At 35.4% G+C, this 17,689-nt stretch overlaps 1 pseudogene across 1 annotated transcript; it reads right to left on the bottom strand.

The window, feature by feature from the left end:
- Positions 1-1,139: 1,139 nt before the first annotated feature.
- Positions 1,140-8,851, bottom strand: LOC148693497 (presequence protease 1, chloroplastic/mitochondrial-like; annotated as a pseudogene). The gene is made up of 19 exons (XR_015952493.1): positions 8,651-8,851; positions 8,366-8,549; positions 8,099-8,273; positions 7,861-8,002; positions 7,619-7,695; positions 7,099-7,187; positions 6,763-6,853; positions 5,742-6,254; positions 5,533-5,620; positions 5,390-5,466; positions 5,145-5,317; positions 4,854-5,021; positions 4,561-4,750; positions 3,636-3,713; positions 3,443-3,540; positions 2,796-3,040; positions 2,282-2,436; positions 1,958-2,022; positions 1,140-1,555 (listed from the first exon to the last, which is right to left on the bottom strand). The product of XR_015952493.1 is annotated as a presequence protease 1, chloroplastic/mitochondrial-like (transcript).
- Positions 8,852-17,689: the final 8,838 nt, after the last annotated feature.

Consider the following 17,689-nt stretch of genomic DNA (forward strand, 5'->3'; position numbering starts at 1 on the left):
AGGACCGGGATAGGTTGCTTCGCATCTTACGGGCTAACTTACAATTTGCTCAGAACCGAATGAAACAAATCTACGACAAAGGTAGAACAGAGCGTGAATTCTAGGTAGGTGATTGGGTCTACCTCAAACTGCAACCATATCGCCAACAATCTATTGCCTCTCGCCAATCCAACAAACTTACAACCAAGTTCTACGGTCCATTCCAAATCCAAGAACGTATTGGCTCGGTGGTGTACAGACTTGCCCTCCCACCTACTTCACAGATACATCCAGTCTTCCATGTGTCCTTACTCAAAAAAAAGATTGGTGATTCTGCTCCACCAAACCCAGTCCTTCCACCCCTCGACTTTACTGGACTTCTCCATTGGCAACCTGAAAAAATCCTTGACCGAGGCATATTCAAGAGGAAGAAGATTGCAGTTACCAAATGGCTCATCAAATGGATAGGCTTGCCCACTAAAGAGCTACCTGGGAAGTTGCAAACGACATCCTTGCTCGTTATCCTGATTTTCAAACCTGAGGACAGGCCTATTCTTAAGGGGGGGGAGTTGTTAGGACCTCACTGTGTGGGCCTAGGAACCATCTCTTGTTTAGCCCATGCATGCCTTGTTTTGCTCAAAGCCCAGCCTGTGGGTGCTAGGGTTTCCCCTTTCAAATGAATATAAATAATTTAGTGTAATCTGTAAAGGGCATGAATGAAATGAACTTCTTTTTCCCTTATCTCTTTTCCCTTCCTTTCTCCTTTTAAATTCTGCACTATTCTGTTAATTTCTTGCTTTCTACTGTTGGGAACCGATTGGGCGCACCACACCGCACATCAACCGACAAACGCTTCCAATTATCCTAGCTCTATCTATCCAAACGCTAATTATCCTACCCAAACTAAACCCCAATCAACAAATATCCAAAACTACAAAAGCCCTATCCAAATTATCTAATCCCTTTCTTAGCCCCCTGCGAAAACCGCAGCTCCTATTCACACGAAGGCGCCGACGGTGCTTCGCACCAAAGAAGCCTAAGTCACCTATTTTGAACGGCATTATAGACTTTGTACATAGAAGCTATCTTACCTAGTGCAATTACAAAGAAAACATTTAACTAGCAAAAATAGAGTGGTTACTTGTAAAACAAGTTAGGAGTTAGCTAACACTGCACGAAGAAACTTTAAACAAAGTAAAGTACAACAGGTCACCCGGTAATTGTTTAGTAGATAGTTACCGTCAAAGAGTGACTTCCTAGCTAAGGAAATACAAAAAGGTAAAAGGTAATAACCGCGCTGCCTGCTCCGCAGTAACAAGTCTGATTATTTACTTGAATTTCCAATACAGAAGAAGCCTGTGTCCTAATCCAGCTGAAATTCAGTGATACATGAAACCAAGTGTTAACTTGCGGCATTTTCTGAGGCGTCTCATGGAGTATAGGGGTTTACCATCATTGGTTTGATGAGTTTAGGTCGCTTCCGTATTGCTTCTGTGACATCCAATGGCGAACCCACTGCAACTACAACCCCTTTGTTTTTAACCAAGTCGGTTGCCTCTGCAAATTTCTTGAAGTCCTGCACATTGCGCATGGGATCAAAGACAAATAATGTAAAAATGTTGCAACATCAACGTAAAACCTTCACAGGTGTGTGCCTTAGTCAATGTTATGAAGTCGTAAATGAATCTAAACAAACTACATCATCAGCTTTGTATAAGTAGTAAACGTGGGGAGAGGAGGGTGGGGCGTAATATCTTCAGAGACTGTCAATGGACAAATATTAGTAAACTTGATCAGCTAATGTCATATTAACATGTACGGCATTCAAATTCCTATATTATCCAAAGTTAATTTAGAGGAAGTATCACTTAAAACATCATAATTTTATAAAGATAACAAACTCAGTACTATGAAATTTCTGGAATGCAATACAGCCATAATATAAGCTAAAATCAACCAACAAATTATGTCTCTTTACCTGGTTGACAATATCTCTTTATGTCTCCTTTGCCTATCTTCTGTTGTGACTCCCATCAAATAGTCCTGCAGAAAACTACATAACCAAATGGCGGGAAAGAGTTCATAACAATGCTAAAAATAAGGACTAAACTCAGAAACACTTGTGAGATGATCACCACCGAGCTTTTGCAACAGTCATTAACAGTTCAATCATTTCTTTCTTTTTCCTTGTCCTCTTTTACAAAACAAGAAGTTATGTCCACTTACGTACAACAACCACCTTTGGAATCAGGAGGCATAGCAAAATCACCTCTGAGAGTTTTTAACACAGCAAATTTTTAACCTGTGTAAATATCAAAGTAACCACCATAGGCTGCACCGTTATTTCCTTTTCCATAACACGACCATGTATTAGCAAGAAATTGGGAGAACGTGTGTACTTCCATTAACCTGATAACCAGTGTCATGGATGTTAACAGATTTTGCAACATGATTAACCTGTAGAAGGTAAGAATGATGTTAACAGAAATTGCAACATGATTAACCTGCAGAAGGTAAGAATCAAGAATAATTCCCCACCAAAAAGAACTGGTATAAAAAAAGGAACCGTCCACAAAACAAAATTATGCTAACCTAAATAGGCATTACATGATTAACCTGCAGAAGGTAAGAATCAAGAATAATTCCCCACCAAAAAGAACTGGTATAAAAAAAGGAACCGTCCACAAAACAAAATTATGCTAACCTTAATAGGCATTACATGATTAACCTGCAGAAGGAAAGAATCAAAAATAATTCTCCATTAAAATGAACTGGTATAAAAAAAGGAACCGTCCACAAAACAAAATTATGCTAACCTTGATAGGCATTACAATGACCCCATTTTCAGATGGTAGTCTAGCTTTCCACATAGTTCTTGCAAAGGGAGACTTACTAGGCAGCAAATCCAGAAATTTGCTAACAAACTTCTCACTCTTCCCTGAAGCAGTCATATTTACGAAGCAACCTTTCTTACAAATTACGGACCTCCTCTAGAGATGAAGAAATGCCATCCCAATCTTGTTCAACTTTCCCTTCAAGCGCTTCTAGAAGCTCCAATTGACTAAGTATAGAGAATTTACAGACCATATGAGAAACTGTATCTGTCCCATTACCTTTCTTAAGTCAATGCTGAATTATTCATACTATGACAAAATAATTGCACAAAACTTTAAAGCTTTACGATTTTTCATATTATTTAAGATGTCAACTTGCATAAAGAATTCCTTATCCCAAAGAGATATGCATATGATGGTGTTAAAAAAGGTTGAAAATGGTGAGGTCCTTGAACAAACCTAGTTTGTAAACCTTTAAAAAATTTTTGTCATTGCACACTGGAAATTATGAACGATATTTTGAGGTTTCTGGAAAATACACTTCTCGGAGAGAGGAACAGAAACAGGAAAAGTAAGCATATGCAAAGATTAGTTCATAACACAAAAAAACTTGAAACTCTTAGTCCAACCTGATACCAAAAAGTTGTTCACGAATCCACCCAAAAACATTTAACTTGGCATCTGCCCTTACAGCAGCAATTTCATGATGATTATCATTGTTTTGGTACTGAAAATGACATAATGTAAACTCAAGCTTTGATAGTTAACTGTTAAGGATCGGCAATGTCAACATTGAGCTTGTTTTAATAAAGTCAGTAATACCTCCGCTATAAACTGGGAAACTGTCTCTTTAAACCGCATCTTGTCTGTAAACTGGACTTCTTGGAGAACATGGTGGATCTGAAATAACATGAAATGAATGCATTCAAACTTAGAATTGTCTGCCAAAACCACTCATTGAGAACCACAAATGATTGCAATAATAACATGGAAGAAAAGGATAGAAACATTAATGAGCAATGGCACACCAATTGCATGCCTAGAAACTTCTCCTTGTGCCAATATGGTACAAACAAAAGCAATTAAAAGTGAAAGAAGGGGTAACCGCTTAAGAACTTCTTTCTATCGACTAAAGAAGATTTACTCCATATTTTGCAGCCTAACATATAATATAAGAAAAAGAAAAGATCTTGACTGTCTCACTCTGACTTGGCAAATGGTCGAACCTAAGGGATCATATATTTTCCTTCAAGGTTTTTTTTTTTTTTTTTTTTTTTCCTTAGGATTGGGCAGGATCCGCCGGATGAACTGCTCCTATGGCCATCAGCTTTTGCAATTCATTTGTGTTTCTTACTAAAATTATTGTTTCGCCTGAGAAGAAAATTAAATCGAGAATAACAATTATAATATGGAGGGTAATGGATTCAATCAGCATTCAGGTATTGGTCTGATGTAAACCTATATGCTTAAGTCCGTCTTCGACACAAACTATGGGTCAACTGGTGCAAGGAAGAAGTACACATAAATAAAGCATCAGATGCAAAGACTATAAACATGCAACTCTGTGCAACCAAAAATTCTGAGAAGTTATGAGTTAAGATAGCATACTAAATTATATAAACACACCCAAGAACGTGAACCCCATTTCATCCAAATTTGAATTTCCCTCCCCCGTTGATCAGAAAAATTAAAAAAGGGAACTGAAAATACTCATCATGTGACTCTGAAAAGAACAGGAAAATAATACCATTTCAAATAGGTCTTCAGCACGTCCTGCCATGACATTCCCTTTGACAATTATATGGGCACATGGATCTTTCTTGTACCATACAGGTGATGTAACTGGACTAATTGATATTCCTCCTGTTTTTCTCACAATCAATTTATGAAGTTCAGTAAAGCTCATGTCTTTTGTATCCATGTTCACCAGTGCGAAACTGCCAGAACACAATAGCTCATATGATTAGTCAGTAATCAAAGAGGTGGCTGATGTGATTCAATGCTCGGCCTTCTTAGTTACTCATTGAGATAACATCTTACCAGAAAATAGGTACCAAAGGAAGAAGCTCTTGCTTTAGTGAACCCATATGGAACACAATGTCAACAGAAGGGATATCATTCGTGAAGGAAGCATGTTGCAATACTTTAACTCCATTATTTTATATACACAACCTACATATAACAGATATAAGCTTTTTATTTATTTCTCTTTATTCTTGCAGGAACAATCCATAACGAAACTTGATTCAAACTGAAACATAATAAATCGAATCTTTAAGGTGATTATGACCTTTGGAGGAACATGCTTGGGTTTTGGAATTTCTTGCAGACAGGCTTGGAACACTTCTCAAAGCTTCTGGTGGGTCAGGATTTTTTTGCTTCAGTCGCAGCTCTCGGATTGCACGTACCAGCTCAGTGAGATCATTTTCTGTCATACCTGCTTTAACTTTACCCAAGATTTCTTTCTCAGCTTTTTTATCACCAGAAAACTTTTGTGGATCAGGCTGTCCAAGAAGTCGAATGGAGGAGTTATAAACACATTCAAAAAGTTGGGCGCAAAATCTTTGATCGATTACCTGCATTGCTACCACAACTTTATGGGGATTGTTCAAAATGAATTTCTTTATCAGAGGAGAGAAAACAGTCTTAGAGCCTTCCCTTTGTATTTTGGCATTCATTTCCATTAAAAAATGATAAAGAGAGAAAACAGTCTTAGAACCTTCCTTTTGTATTCTGGCATTCAGTTCCATTAAAAAATTGCCATGCTTCAATGCCTCAAAGGGATCCATACCATATATCCATTTATCCTATAGAGATTTAATATATTTAAATTCATGATTAAGAATAATTGGCTATTAAAACAGAATGTATTTTATGAACATATAATAAACAAACAAAAAAAAAAATTCAAAGAGGAATATATCTTACAATGGACTGGAGCATTAAGGACAAGCCTTCAGGAAATACTTTCTCATTGTATTACCTGCATATGAACTCCATTGTATTCACGGATGCTTCTACAGCATCTGTATTAAAGCCTTTCTCCACAAATAGTACAAGTGTCCTTGTGACTAATAGCTCTACCCTTGAAATGTCTTTGCGAGAAACATTCATCAGCAATATACTCAATAGAGGTTGAAAGAGATGAAAATCAACCTCGATATAAATCTCCATAGCCATATTCCAGCATCATTCTCCTCAATGGAGAAAGAATAGTTGCCAACATGAGATGAACAAAAACATCAATTGTTCTCTCAGTCTCCGTGTCTAAGGGCCTATCACAGAGCAACCAGCTGAGGCATACCATGCTTTTCTTCTCTAAATCACCTGATTTACCGTAAGGATAGTTCTTAAGAATCCTGACTGACTCTGAAAATAGTCTTTGCGGTTTGATCCTCGATAAATTTGGTGCTGAACTTGCATCAAACATGTCTAGGTACTCTGAGCGAGAGAGAGAGAGAGAGAGATTAGTACTAGAATTTTAAAAATTATATCGTTTGTCACAATTATAATAAAAGGAAAAGTAATTACACAAAATTAAGATGTTAGTGACCAATATATTTCTGCAACAGCTTGTAATTTGTTTCTTATTTTTAATTAAACTCTGATTCAATTCTTCAAAACAAATTGGGTATAAAACTGAAATGATGGGACATTTGCGATTACAGACTTGACAGCCTTGTATAATAAAGGAAATCTATTAAAGTGACTAGAAAGGGATAACATGTAGTAACAGATACTGTAAGAGGCATTACATATTCATGATTTTAAATGGCCAGACTAATATTTTCAATAGGCTCTTTTGCTAACTATAGCTTCTCATTGAATTTAGTTTGGGAAAATTCGCCCACTATTTAAGAGAAATGGGCAAAATAGTCATGCAAGTTATCTAGTAGGTAAACATAAGTTGTTCACATGTATGTACGTAGAAACAGATTTGTTTCAATACCACTCAAAATGTGCAGATGCTTAGTTGGATCATCATCTCCATAAAACCATATCCTTGCATTGCTGGGATGGTAGTATTTCCTGTGGAACTCCTGTGATGTTATTCTCCGAAATTCAGAAAGGAAAGCACTACAGCATTAAAACAATAGTTAAGAAATAGTTCACAAAAAAGTTACCCTTCAGAATATGAAAGAAACATATAAGTCAGTTGGATCGATGACCAAATATAAACTAACGTCACAGGGCTCATACCATATGAAAAACCACAGTTTTAAAGTTTATCATGGTATCTGAAATATCAAAGAACTAATCATCCTGTTTAGTGAACACAACAAACCTTTAAGTCCTCGTAAATCAGTTGAGGCATAATTTTTGGATTGGATTCCCAGCATGGTCAAAATTGTAGGTAGCGTCTGGAAAAATGGCCTGTAGGAAATGAAGAGCAGATGTGTGATATTAGAGAGATACTGAATCAAATTAGAAAAAATTAAAAAATATGAACACTAGGCAAACATAATAACCAATCTAGTAGCACTCTAGTCATCAATGGTAACGAATGACTCTGTAGCTTAATATGTCAGGTAGATAAACAGAACAAATGACGTCAACAAATCTGAATGATACCATTTTAGTAAGCACACAAGTATGTGATTATATTTTCAGAAGCTACCATGTTTATTAAAGTAGGTATTACATCTGGTTTTATCAAACCTTTAGCCTAATCTTATCTAGTTATGCATCAGGTAATGATTTATATAAATTAAAGATAGAGGGAGGGAGGGAACAGAGAAGCTCTGTATGCTTCATCAGCATTAGAAAATCACAATTAGCAAAATCATTTGGGCGCGCAAAATTGCCTGTCGAGCAGTCAGCTTCAGTATATCTCTATCCAGTGGCCAAAATTGGAATTCCTTCATCTGATTGAAGACAACTCCTGAAATTATGAACAAAATTCATTTTACGATGAAATGGCACATTAGTTTCATGCTTGGAAATTAACGAAACTCATAATCAATTAAGAAACATAAAATGTTGCCAACACAATGCAAACCAAAGAAAAAAACACTCGAGAACTGGGCACAAGCATCAAATGTCCAACCTTGATAAGTTAAATCTTCGGATGGGTTGTTAAGGTCATAACGCCAACCCTGTGGCCGGAAAATCTGGATGTCCTCCACACATTTAGGAAAGAAAACAGTATCGAGGAGTACATCAACGAAATTATGCAATTCCTGATTTAACTATGAAAACCATATAGTTTTAGGAATACAGATTAATTCCATACATATTAGACCCACACTGTAGTTACGTTTCAAGTTTTGCAAACTCGAATTTACCTTTGTGGTTGTGCAATTACCGGAGTAGTAGGTCCGATCAGCCATTACCTTACAATACATATAAGTACTGAAGCTCTTCAAAACTAACTCGTCAAATGGTTTTTTCAAAGGGTACTTTCTCAACCCACATGCCACACTCTGTTGCAATACGTCGGGGACTCCAGTCGAATAGGTCCTGCATCTCGACAGTTGAACACATATATAAAGAAATAGGCGAAATCGGCAACTGCATTACACGAAAAAGAAAGGTTTTGAAAGAGAACTCACGGTACTGTTTGAAAAGTAATGCCGAAGACCTTTTTCTTGGAGGTGTTGGACAGAGACATGATTTCGGCACCAGTCTTTTTGTGCCGGAAAAGCACAGCGTTGGAGTCGCAGTCTCCGATGAACTCTTCCGAGACCTTCTCGAAACACAGCTTCTCCGCAACGTCATCTGGTACACCAGGAAGCTCTACGCACACCCAGAAAAGCAACAGAGAGAAAAAAAAATATGCTCGATTAATCTGAAATTTACAGAAGAGGTAGCTTTTGTTGGAGTTATAATGTACATACCTCGTGGAGGACGAAACGACTGAGTCGGCGGCATGCCGACGGCGCTTGAGGAGAGGAGTGGTGGGTTGTGGTGGCGGAGTAAGGGATCGGACGTGGTGGCGGTGGTCAAAATTCTGCTCAGAAATGGGGTTTTGAGTTTTTGAGGGATAGGAAAATATCAGAAATATATATAGAGACAGAGGCAGAGACAGAGACAGAGATGTTAAATGTCGTGAGTGAAAGGGGGATTTAAGGAGAAGCTGACCGTCCTGACCGGCCTGTGATTACAGAGCTGACCGTACGGACAAGCTCGGCGTACGGGGCCACGGGCGGATGGTGGTTTTGGGAGGGAAATATTTGGCTCCAAGCCGAGCTATTCAAGCCGAGCCGATCAGAACCGAGCTGCTGCTATATCCTGACCGGCCTGTTATTTTTTTATTTTATGAAATGATAATATTTATCCTAAGATTATGAGTTTAAGTTAGTATAGAACGAGATTCGAATTTAAAATAGCAGTAGATTACATTAACGGTGGGCATAAAAATCGTGAAACTGCAAAATCGAATCGAACCACGATACAATAAATCGTAAAAATTCGTGTTGACCAAAAAAAGTCACCATAGGTTCAAGAACTGAACCAAACCTTTCATATCGGTTCCGGTTCCGGTTCCGGTTTTTATGTTGGCGGAACCACTTAGAACCGAACAAAACCGCGAAAATATATAATTAATTGGGTTTCGAAAATTTTGTGAATTTCAATCATTTGATCACGTTTCTTAATAAGAGTGCTTTGGTCTTTCATTTCTAGATCGTTAAATTAGTAACCAAAATAAGTTTGTAAAATAAATTTGTTAGTTATGTGTGTATGTTTTGTGAATTGTTGATATCAATAATATTCATTAACTTTGTAAAGTTTTGGTGCCATTTAACTTTTAAATCTTCTTCTATTTTAGTTCATCGTTCTTTATGATTAGTCATGCATATTATGCGTGATCCAATTACTATCTTTTACTATAAAAATCCTTTGACTTTTTTATATACCTAAATATATGTTTGCAAGATTTAAATGATTTAATATCCAGAACCGTGAACCAGCATGAAACGAATCGGAACTGTCGTGAACCAAACCATACGGTTTCAGTAATAAATTTAAGTGGAACCACACCGAACCAAACCATTGATATTTTCCAATTTCGGTTCCGATTTGAGGATAGAATCGGGTTGAACCGCACCGTGCCTATCCTAATCATATATACTACATTATGGTCTAACAATATTCTTCACTAGTAATAAGAAGTCTTAATTTTGAATTTCTTCACTAGAAAAGCTAAAAAATGTTCTTTGTTTGAGAGGGAACATTTTTCAGCTCTATTCCTCAACACCTATAATTTCCCTCTCCTTAAGCGCGCGCTAGGAATAACAAGTGGCGCGGCCAGACGAAGAAGAAGGAGGGACTGCTAAGATAGATAGGCGGAGCTTTTTGGTAGTGTATTCATACGCGAGAAACTTTAATTTTATATAAGTTTTCTTGGATTTATTCTTGTTTTTAAACCTGGAGAGTTGTCTCCTCCATTGCAATTGGGTTCGGTTTTTTTACTCCCCCCCCCCCCCCCCCACTCCTTCCTTCCATTTTAAGTTGTAGAGGACTTAAATAACTTCATACAGAATTTTCAATCATAAACCAACAGTATAATAGTTCAATTATCTCAAGTATATAGGACCAGCAACCAAGAAAAACTGAAGGAAAAAAAAAAGAAAAAAAAAGGAAACCGAACCGGATCCAATAATAACTTTGGTTCAGTTTTCAATTTCTACAAAAAAATCGAACCAAATTAAACTGAACCCACCCTTAAATATAATAGACTTTTTTTTATTAATTTGACTGGAAATTTTGGAAATATCTCATGAAAAACAGAAATGAAAGAGTTTGAAATAAAGTTGGGAAAATGTGAGCAACCTGTGATGCGAGAGCCGCGCCCAAACTGAACATATATATAAAATAATTGGACAGTAACCTTCACACACATGTAATTTTGACATATTTCTTATGCAAAAAATAAATTTTAAACTTTTATCCTCACACGCAGGTTCTCTCTAACTCTCTTCCTCTTAGTCACTCTTCGCATTTTAAAAAATAACAATAAATGTTAACACACACTTTGTGTTTGGGCATATTCTAGTGTGTTTTAGTTAAATATATTCATAACTTGTGGTCCAATATCGAAATGGATAGGATATATAAAAAAAATAGGTAGTAATGTAATTTCATACAACCAATTTTTTTTTTTTAAACTTCACTTACATGTGATTCTAACATATATCTAATGAAAAAGTAAAATTTAAAACCGTCTCTCCTCTCTCCCCACTCCCACGTTCTCTCTCTTCCTCTCAGTCTCTCCTTCCATTTAAAAATAATAATAATAAATGTTAACACACACTTTGTGTGTGGATATATCCTAGTGTGTTTTAAATAAATATATTTATAGCATGTGGTCCAATATCCTAACGGATAGAATGCTAGGATGTTAGGTTTTCACTCATGTGTGCCAAGTTAGAAACTCTTATCTCACTTAAATTGTCGTAGTATTTTGAACCCTTCCCCACAACCCCTAGACCACAAGTTTGAGCTTGCATGCTCAAATCCCCTATGTTCTGAAGGTTCCAAGTCGGGCAGTAGGTTCTAGGCACTTTTCAAGTAGCTCTGGCCAACTTGTGACCTTGAAATAGGTATAATTTTATTCCTCTCGTCCTAATCTTCGTTTTGATATATTGTGGGTCACATTTGGTTGTGTAACGACTCCGAATGAGGAGTTTGAATTTCTTCCCAAATTTCCAACGAAAATTCCGTTCTTGTGCAAACTAAGGGAAATAAGTTTATTACATTAATTATTAGTGTAGTAATTTTCCGTTTAGGAGAGGACCATCCGAAGGTGTATCACCAGCAGAATAGTTGGACGGTTACTACATGCATGTACCTATGAGTGGATCTTTCCGTTTTTACATATATATATATATATATATGTATATATGTATATGTGATTTTTTTCCGACAATTGCTTTTATTACTAAGATGTGACATGTCATGCTTGGCTTTACAAATAGACTTTTCGTACACTTTATGTTTTTAATATTATTTGTGAGCATAAACTTGTGGCACGATATACTTGCGTTTTAATAGCTCATTATTATATGTTAGCACGGTGTCTCTTGGCTATTTGTATTATCTTGGGATAAGGACCAGCTTCACGTGTAGTTCACATGTATCCTTTACATTCACTTTGGTTCCAGAGTTAGGTCACAGCTTGTCCTTCTGTGTGATATTTTGAACTTGTATGTGAAGTGACTAGCGTAGCTCACGTGATGTAGTACTAGATGTAAAACCTACAGCTAGCCTATTCCATTGTCTGAATATCTCTGCAATGGACTTGTGTGCCTACATAAATTAATGAGAATTGATTTCTTGTAATAACGATTTGAGATTTAATGTTGAGATACCTGATAGGAGCATATTTAGGCGACTTACTTAGCTTGTTTTCGTGCATCTATGTTGTTAATTCATAATTGTTTTAGTAGTTTAAGCCATTTTCGTGTGTTTTTAGGTTCATATGGCTAAGGAAGCAAAAAGATGCATTTTGGAGCATTTTGGAGCAAAATTGGGCTTGGAATGGATAGCATATGCTTGGAGCCAAAGTGTTGGACGAATTTGAAAGCCTTATATGCACTTTGGACATAAAACAAAGGGCCTAGCCCAATCAAACAATCCTTTGAGCCATGCAAAACCTCTAGCCCAATCAACAACCCTTAGCCACATGCATTCACATGCATCACAACCCCAAAACCATCAAGAAACACCATTCACACACACATGCACTTACTCCTTCATCATTACACCACCTTCTCCATCTTTATTCCACATGCATTCATCATAATTCACCCTAGCTACCACCATTCACACACACATGCACTCTCAATCATAACAACCACATTCACTCTTAAACAATCACCCACATATTCTCCTATTCCCCCTATAAAAACCCATGCATTCATACACAAAAATCACATCTCATTTTCATACACAACACACCACAAACACATCCAATCTTCCCTTATAATCCAAACACCACTCCTCATCCATTTCCATAATTCCCCAATCCATTCAACACACCAACAACATCCCTTAGACCTTGTGCTACGACGAAGAGGAAGATAAGAGGGCCTAAACGTTCATACAATTCAAGTTTGAGTTGTTGGAATGTTTAGGTGTTTCTTTGATTCTCTTTGTTTTGTACCATGAGGAACTTCCTCTTTCGACATCAGTTTTGCTTCAAGGGTTCTTTCTTCTTAATCCTATGTTCACTCATGTTATATATTTTTATGTCAAACCTTTTGTAAACATGAAGTGTAACTAATCTCTCTCTAGGGATTCGATGTAGCCTTGCAAGAGTGCCATGTAGTTAATTCAGAATTCTCATTTAATCTATCTATTTCTTGTTTCATTCTCCGATTTAATTGTGACTTAGTGTGTTGATTTTAGTGCTTGATCATCATTTGAATTAACCACAGGTTGTTTAGCCAAGATTAAAGCACACATCATGCATAATCTTGGTGGATATGTGAATGAATGAAGGGAATGTTTTGCAAACATCCTGCCGAGTGTTCCCTTTGGTTTTGTGAAAGTTTCTTATGCACTACATATTCTTGATTAGGAACCAAAGTTGCACATCACAATTAGGTTCATGATTAGGGACATTTGATCAAATCCACACATCATATGGCTGATCATATCTAAGTGAAACAAACCCAAGAAATAGGTAGAGGGATGAGTATAATCTGACTTAACAAGCATGGACTTGGCTTAGCAATGGTGAAATCGAATCTCTAGCTACATCTCTATTTGTGCTATCTCATTTCATTAGTTGTTGATTCATTTATTTGTGTCTACTTCATTTTCTTGTGCTTTCAAGTTACAACAACAAATCTGTCTAAATTGATTAGTTTTATTTCTCTTATAGAGTTTTTGCAAAACAAGTAGTTGTTTAGGTCCAATTAGTCCCTGTGGATTCGACACCCTTATTTGTGCCATTATACTAAAAATATTCTAGCACGAAGAAGGAAAACTTCAACACCATTTCATCAATTTCATATTTACATTCTGTCTTAGTGTTTTAACGTTTAGTTTCGCATTCTTTGAGTCTAGTTTAGTGTTTTATATTGTTTTTACGTTTTTGAGTCAGTTTCCAAGTGATTAACAATCCCTCCTAATCCCCGGTCCAGAACGATCCCTACTTATACTTATACTACAATTGATAAAAAGAGGGTTTAATTTGTGTGCGTATAAATAACCGCAACAATACCTAGTAGTTGTACCCTACATCTTTTGACCCACTTCTACTGCAAGGTACTATATTACATATTAGTATTATAATATTTTCGGGAAACTTTATATTTGTTTTACAGCATGGGGTTACATATTTTTTAAAACAGTTTAAAAAACTTTATTTTTCAAGCCCACTCACCCTTTTTTTTTTCGGCCCTCCAAGATTCTAGTGGTAGAGGTTTTGTGAGGTAAAAGCTATTATGTAGGAGACTTTTCGATATAAATGTCTTTACTTTTCTTTTACTGCAATTTATCTACGCTTTGATATCACTTGTGTGCTATGGGTTCAATCCCGTTCACATGCACACTTTAATTAGTCATTTTTAGGTTTTAATTTATTCACATTTTCCGCATCACCATATTTTATGGTTTCGTCACCTTCTAGGTGTCTGCCAGCACATCGCGATTCGGATGTCTATGTGGACATTCTGGATCGAGGTGTGTCATGAAACATGGATGCTTTGAGTATTAAAATTGTTAATTATTGGTAAATATTTGATTTTTATTTTTTATGAGTTTTTCTTTTTGATCATGATAAAATGATTGTTTATTGAGAAAATTGAAGAAAGTCGAGGAAAAGAAGATTTGACTATTAATTAATTGGTATTTGGTTTATGAGCTAAGTGGGTGGGTGTATTTTCTCTTCGTCTGTAAGATTCGTTATGTGGGTGTTTGAGTATCTAATCTATACAAATTATCTTGTGAGTTTTTTTAAGTTGGATAATTATAAGTATGATATGCCAAGTTGTAACTAGGAAATGAAATAAAACAAAATAAATAAATTTTTAAGTCTAATTAGTCTTTTACCAAACAATGTACTAGATTTAAGTCCATTAGAATCTCATCCACTATAATGTTGCACCAAATTATAGATTGTGATTCAAAGCCTAGCTAATTTATGTAAATCAAATTCTATTCCTAAAGCACAATCTCACCCAATCCGTCTAACGGGTTGTAGAAGTTCGTCATTCTACCCAATCTTTAAATTTTGTTTTTTATTTCAAGTTCTATTGTGGGGGCCCAACAGCTGTATGTTTAATAGATTTGTCATTTGTGTGAATAAATAAACAATGTTTTTTAATAAGTATGTGATTCAATACCTTAATAGATATGGTGTTGGATTCATGCACATGCATTTTGAGCTCGAAACTTTCCCTTCCTAAATTAGTGTATAGTTTCAAAGTCTCTCCCTCTCTTTATTAATGGTAAAATTTCAAAAAAGAAAAAATGAATAAAATATATTTCCGAGCCCAATTTGCTCAGGTCACTGCACTTATCGTTTACGAATTCAATTGCTACTTCTATTTGACACAATTTTATCTAACGTGGCATAGCACATATAGTTTACTACTCTTTTCCTACCTCCATCGGAGATGTTAAGTATTATTTGACCAACGTTATGTTGCAATTTAGGAAATATTTTTGCTCACTAATCACTATTATAAACTGTGGTGTATGCTTATCTTACACCAAATCATTTGCTACATGTCTTTTTATTTAACCTTAGTTAAATTTTTCAATATTCAAATGTAACATTTAATATGAAAGTTAACTAGAGTTAGATGAAACGGCACGTGACAAATGATTAGGTGTATGATGAGTATACACAATAGTTATGGTGGTGAGCAAAAATGCTCATTGCAATTTATCAACTTTAAATTTTCTAGCACTAAATATAGATAATAGGCTTATTAGAAAGAAAGAATATTTAATATAATATATATTTACAAAAACAAGAAAAATGTATTCCAATTGACTAGCAATATCTTTCTGAGTCAAATTTTTATGACCAATAATATTAAATGAGAGGTCTTATATTCAATTCTTGTCAATGACAAATTTGAAATGTATTATTGCTAGCCTCTTGTGAGGCTTAACGTACACCCTACACTCTTAGTATAGATAATATTGTTTGTTCAAAAAAAAAAAAAAAAAAAACTCAAAGCCTGAATCTTTATGCTTGTGGAACGTACTATTAGACAACTCTAATTTATCAGAGGAGAAAAATCAAGCTTAGAGCCTTCCTTTTGTATTTGGGCATTCAGTCCCTTGAAAAAATTGCCATGGTTCAATGCCTCAAGGGGATCCATACCATATATCCATTTATCGTGTAGAGAATTATTATATTAAGTTAATCATTAAGAATAAATGGCTATTAATACAGAATGCATTTTATAAACGTAAAAGAAAATAAAAACCAAAAATAAAAAATCAAAGAGGAGTATTACATCACTGAGCAACCGAAGGCATACAGTTACCGGACAACCTACCAGACCTTTTCACGAAGTTAATGTCAAAGTCTACCTTTTAAAATCTTGTTTAAGGAATCGGTATGTGTAAATTGTCTGATTGGCAACGCTTGTAGTTCTCATTTGAAAGTTTGTTAGACTCAGTGGGAGTATTCAGAAGTATACGCACTTGACCTTAAGGTACTCCTTTTTCTAGGAGCATATTTCCCACAGGGTTTTTGCTACCTGACTAGGTTTTAACGAGGCACCTATCCTAAACTAGTCATACCCTTGTGTGCTTTACTTGCATCCTGAAGATGTTTAGTTTTGACTTGATTTAAGTTCTCGTGTTTCTCCTTGGACTATGGGTTTTATCCTACCATAGTTTTTATTATTATTATTATTATTATTATTATTATTATTATTATTATTATTATTATTATTATTATTATTTATTTATCACAGCGAGGTTTTTTGAGTTTCACCTTTTATGCATTAATTCCGCTTGTTTGAGACTCGCATCCGCTCGTTGTGTCGACTAGACTATACGACTTCATCAACGACTTCTACATCATCTATAAGGATCTGATGCGACAACTACTTGAGTATTTATACACTCAAGGGGAAGTTTTGTGATATAAATTCTAGCACAGGTGTATTGTATAATCCTTTGTAGGTTTGGTTTACTTTTAAAATTAGTGATCCTTTCCTAATAGAATTTGTATTGCTTAGAAATCAAGTTTTTCTCTCCTCATAGTTTACGATAAATAAAAGTACACAAAATGAGAGAAATATACATTTCAAAAATTCCTCAATTATCCGCACCTCTTAGACAAAATATACCACAACAATTTCTTCAGTTTAAACCCATTAACTATATTAATTAGCACCTCAGTTTACTTTACATATTAGAGTGATGAGTCAGCTACTTTTGAGGTTCAGTAATTCAAATTTTTACATCATACCTATTTTGCCCCTTCGTGAGCAATGCATGGAAACGACGCCACATTAATGCTATATTATTAATTTCCCTTTTGAATTGTTTGGTTGAGAAATATGAAAGGGATTATCTAAAAGTGGAATTATTTGGCAACTCATATTTTTTGTACAATATTTTATAATATTAGCACGAAAATTAACGTTAATTGTTAAGTGATAGAGAGTCGAATCTCACTTGTTTGTGGAAAATTCACTCTTCTGGTGTTAGTAATTTAAGTATACTAGAGTACAAAATAGGTAAATAAAAAAGGGATTTGTTATTGACACTAAAAAATTCTCATGTTTCACTCCAAACTTTCTATATTTCAAAAGAAAAATACATATATAAGGAGTGCAAAATGAGATTTTTGGAGTGCCAATAATAATTCTCATAAAATACACTCAATTTCTAAATGTTGTAGATGCCTCTCCTAAAATATTCAAAAATATATATATCCAAAAAAACAGATGAGAGAA

This window comes from Pyrus communis, chromosome 10 (genome assembly GCF_041283825.1).
Source record: "Pyrus communis isolate YQ-2024b chromosome 10, ASM4128382v1, whole genome shotgun sequence".
NCBI classification, from domain to species: domain Eukaryota; kingdom Viridiplantae; phylum Streptophyta; class Magnoliopsida; order Rosales; family Rosaceae; genus Pyrus; species Pyrus communis.